This window comes from Triturus cristatus, chromosome 11, assembly GCF_964204655.1.
Source record: "Triturus cristatus chromosome 11, aTriCri1.1, whole genome shotgun sequence".
Taxonomy (NCBI): domain Eukaryota; kingdom Metazoa; phylum Chordata; class Amphibia; order Caudata; family Salamandridae; genus Triturus; species Triturus cristatus.
In genome coordinates, this window is record NC_140594.1 from 590805510 (window position 1) to 590810820 (window position 5311).

At 38.1% G+C, this 5311-nt stretch overlaps 1 pseudogene; it reads left to right on the plus strand.

Moving 5' to 3' along the window:
- Positions 1–822: 822 nt before the first annotated feature.
- LOC146785140 (uncharacterized) lies at positions 823–5015 on the plus strand (annotated as a pseudogene).
- Positions 5016–5311: the final 296 nt, after the last annotated feature.

Sequence of the window (5311 nt, forward strand, 5' to 3'; positions counted from 1 at the left end):
CCCAGACAGCCCCAACAGACAGCAACACAACAGACCCTCCGCAATCGACTAAAACGCATCCAAAGCGCCTCGGCACGACTGATCCTCGATGTGCCACGACACGGCCACCTCACCCCCCACCTAAGAAACCTGCACGAGCTCCCCGTCAACAAGAGGATATCCTTCAAGCTCCTCATCCACGCACACAAGGCACTCCACAAGACCGGCCCAGCCTACCTCAACAGACGGCTCTCCTTCTACACCCCCAACTGCCAGCTACGCTCCGCCGACCTCTCACTCGCCACCGTCCCACGCATATGAAAAACAACCGCCGGCGGGAGATCCTTCTCCCACCTTGCCCCCAAGACATGGAACACCCTCCCACTGAGCCTACGACAGACTCAAGACCTGCTGACCTTCAGAAGGACACTGAAGACCTGAGGGTTGCCTGCGGTGACATACGAGATAAAAGGGGATTTTGAGGCTTGGCAAGTAGCTTTAAATGCCAAGTCGAAGTTGCAATAAACTGCACACACGGCCTCTACAATGGCAGACCTGAGACAGGTTTGAAAGGCTACTTATATTGGCGTAATCCGTGCTAGAGGCTCACAGATTACGTTGCAAGTACAAGGCCAGGGTATATGATATACCACTTTACAAGAGCATTGTATGTTTGTCGGGTGTAAATACCTTTTAGCGGCCTTCCATTAGCCAGGAAAATACTGAACTGAGATGTTTGACATCATGAAATAATACCAAGTGAGGGAGTCAAAGTACTGTCTGTGCGAGAAAGAACCACAGCTCAGTTTCCATATTTAAAGACTATTGGAAGCAGAAACAATAATGCCAGTGAATAAAGGAGGACAACTTGGAAAAGGAAAGGAACGTGGGCGATACAAAAAATGGTTATTACTGGTAAGCGCACATTATAAAATATTACACCAAATCTGTTCAGAGGACACTTCAATCTACAAAACAGATTTACTCAACGGTCAGTAACCTCAGGAGACACTCTCTTCTATAATGACAATTTTTATTAAAGTCTGCTTTCTACACCAGTCACTTTCAACTAAGATGCAGTTAACAGTGCTACAGATGTCTCTTATTTCTTTTTTGAGGCAAGAGTGTGAAACAGGCTTCCTTGCAAAGAGTATAATCTGCACTGCATGAGTTTTGTTTTACACTGCTGTTTTCTTTCTTGTGATAGTTTAGCTAGGCAGGCCATTAATAGAAGGAACATGTAAGTAATTACATTATTAGCTATGTACTTAATATATTACTGTAATCATCATCTAATTCATGTTTTGCGGAGACACAGCATTGCGTTGTGGAATTAAATGGTGCAGCAAGTTTAACGTGATCACAAAGTTAAAATCAACAGACAGAGGGTTGGGGCTTATAACACTCCACACCTGACAATACAATATGTGAGCAATAAAACGGTGCAAAGAACCATGGAGTACACCCTTATATACTCAAATACCAGGAAATAAACATTTCCTAATCTGACACAAACACAGTAGGTTCAGCACTGATCAATGTATCAAGGTAATCAAAACAGTCTCTGTGTGCACATTGAAAAACTCCCAATCCTCAGTAGTTTCTTTTTGTTCAAAGTAGTTCTTTATTTAATTTCTTGTTAAAATTCAATGACCATAGCAGACGCGTTTTTTCCCGCTCAGGGACTTCTTCAGGGCTCCACAATATATCCTAGAACTTTCACTGTTGACATTCAATCATCAGTCTGTAAAAGGTCAGTTGTTTAGACAACTTATGAAGTACTCCTTTCCATCTTACCGGCTCGGTAACCGGCAGCGTGTACGTGCGTCTGTTTCTCAGTTTGGAGTGATCACAAAGTTATAATGTCCACTTTTGAGAATAAATTATTAACATAATAAGTCACCAAACCAGCTTCTCTGATTTGCATGAAGCCAAATCAATACCACCACACTCAACCAACTCAAGATTATTGTACCGAAACAGTATTTGTTCATTCTCATGTTCCATCCTAATTGCCATGCATATATGGTGAATGCACACAAGACTCAAAATAATGAATGATGTAGGTACAAGAATTGCTCAACAACTGGGGGACTTTTAGAAGTAACAAAAAGACCTGTTCTAAACGTGACCAAGTGCAGAATTGAATTAATCGGTCCTTTTTCTGCATGAGAGTAGACAGACCATTTCATTGAAGAAGCAGATGACAACTTTATACAATATGCAGCACCGAAGAAAGTAAAAGAAGGATCCTTGCAGACTTCAAGCACAGCAGATGACATCATCCCCAAAGGTACAGTATGAAATTATAAACTCCTTTTTATACTGCTTGCATTAACAATTCGATGTATGAAAGTATATAGTTTGAAAGCACATCACTTGCAAAAATGAAGGTCCTAATCAACCCACATTGAGTTTCTGCCACAGAAAAATGTAATTGGTTACTGACATATAATACATTTACAATCTAATTACAACATATTTTGCTTACTAAATGTACAATGACATACTTTCTTTTGTTATAGCTCTACATATATCACCTTCTGCAGAGCAGTGTACATTGCATTCAGACAACTATACAGCAATACCAGATTATACCCCACCAGTAGGTGACACAGATGAAGATCCAATTGACGCCGTTTGGGATACGCTTTGTAGCAGCTTAAAAGGTGAAATGGATGCTCTGCTTAAAGATGATTTAATTAATGACTCTGATTCTGATTTGGAACAACTTTTGGATCAAGTTGGATATACCATTCAAAATGAGTACGAAGAAATTCAAATTTGTTCTGATCAAACTAATACCACAGATGAATCATCACCTATTTTTGAGGGCTCCAACAAATGCTTAGGGGTGGTCATACTATTGCTTTGTTGCTTTATTATTTGTTTTCGCTTAAGTGATGAGGCAGCTGGCTATATGCTGAATCTCATCTATTTGCTCTTGCCACGTGATAATAGAATGTTCAAAACTATGTATCACCTTCACAAATATATAAAAAAAAAGTGTTAAGGCCCCAAATATTACTTACTATTGTGCCACTTGCTACACACATGTTGATAAAAACACTCAGACCTGTCCTAACCAACACTGTATGAAAGATTTGATTCAAAGTGACTCAGTGTCTTATTTCGTTCAGCACAGCCTAATTGAACAGTTAGACTATGTTTAGGCAACAACATTTTACAGAAAAGGTGAGGAAACATCGATTTGATCACTATATGGAGAATGAGAAACAAACAATGAAAAGTATATGATGGGGAAATGTATTTGGATTTATTCAAGAGTGGATTCCTGAAAATCCCTAACAGCCTTTCATTTGCAATGAACACAGATGGTGTTCCTGTATTTAAAAGTTCTAAAATATCAATGTGGCCAGTGTACTTAATGGTAAACGAGCTGCCTGCATCTCAAAGAAAACTGCGTGAACATATATTACTATATGGTATTTGGGTTTCCGCAAAAAAGCCAATAATGTGGTCTTTCTTAAAGTCATTATATATTGAACTTACACAGCTGGAAAGTGGAGTGTCATTTAAAGATCACAACAATTGTAGTTTTACTTGCCACGCTACCCTTCTGACAATCACATGTGATTTACCAGCTCGTTGTCTTGTTTCAAACACCCAGTTTAATGGGAAGTTTGGGTGCTGGCATTGTCTACAAGAGGGTCAAATCACTGTGTCAGGAAAAGGGCACTGAAGAGTATTTCCTTACAATGCTGAAAACCCAAAAGGCCCACCAAGGACACTCGATAGTACTAAATCAGGTGTAAACAGTGCAATAGCAAATATCGAGAGTGGACTTTCTGATTACAGTGTAAGAGGGATCCAAGGTCCCATGTGGTTCTTGTTTTTGAAACATTTTTGTGTAAGCAGAGGATTTGTGATTGATTACATGTATGGTGTATGTTGTGGCACTATGAAATTGATGATTACCATCCTGTTCACTAAAAAATATAAGCATCATTCATACTCCTTTTTATGAAAAAGTCAAAGTAGTTAATGGCTATTTGAAACAGATAAAACCCACACTGGATGTTAGTAGAGTTCCAAGGTCTGTTGATGAACTACCATATTGAAAGGCCTCAGAGTTTCAAAACTTTCTTTTATTTTATAGAATGCCGGTGTTAAAACATGTTTTAGATAGATCACGCTATTTGTACTTTTGTGTACTTATGAAAGCAATTCATAAGCTATTAAATGATGACATTAGTAAGGAAGATTTAAATATAGCAGAACAGTGTTTACTTTTGTTTGTGCAACTGTTTAAGGATTTATATGAAAAACGATTTTTGACAGTTAATGTTCATCAATTGGTCCACTTAGTAGACAGTGTAAGAGCAGCAGGGCCTCTGTTTACTGCTAATTGTTTTGTTTTTGAAGATCTTAATGGTTTCCTTTTACAACATGTGCATGGTACAGTAGGTATAGAAACACAAATTCTAGATGCAGTAAATATGATACAAGTAATACCTGTGTTAATGGAAAATCATTTGCCTCCTGATAGTGTTGAGGCACAATTTTACCAGAGTATGATGTGTTCATATAAGAGAAACAGACGATACTTAAAAATTGAAAATTGCATTTACAGTGTTGGTTCTACATACCCTTACAGCTTAACAGAGAATGAATGTATAGCAGTAACTTAGATTACTAATATTTTAAGCTCTGATGTAGTAGCCTACAACAAAATATTTTTAGAACAAAGTAATATTCTTGTTTACAGCTCAAATTACACTCGTATTCAGAGGTGAGACCAAAGTGTAATAAAATATGTAACAGAATCTGGAGTGTTTGCCTATGGCAGGGTGACTAGATTCATTCAGTGTAAGCAGGCAGACATGTCTGTTATGCTTGCACTCATGGTTCCACTTAAGTGTGAATCCTATGACATCAGGGAACCAGTTCATCTGGTTGTAGTAAATAACATCACAGCTATCAGGATATCAATGATAAACTGTGAATGTTTTTACATTGAGGCAGAAAATGAATCATTTGTAAGTGAAATGTCAAATCGATTTCAAATAGATTAAGGCAAATCATGCTAGAAAGTCCTCCTACATGCATGTCTCTTTTTATAGGGCATTTGATTAGAAATCATCTTGAAAAGCATTCTTAACCTGTGCTCCAAGGACACCAAGGTGTCCATGACACCTACGCAGGGGTCCTAGACTGCTCATAAAACATAGTAATGTTGGCCAAATAATAAAGTGTATATCAATATAGAAGCAAAATGTACAACTGAACATTCATAAAATGTATTTATAAATGTGCAGCAATATGAAATTGGAGGCTAAAAATTCATTTGGTATCCTCAAATTTATATTTG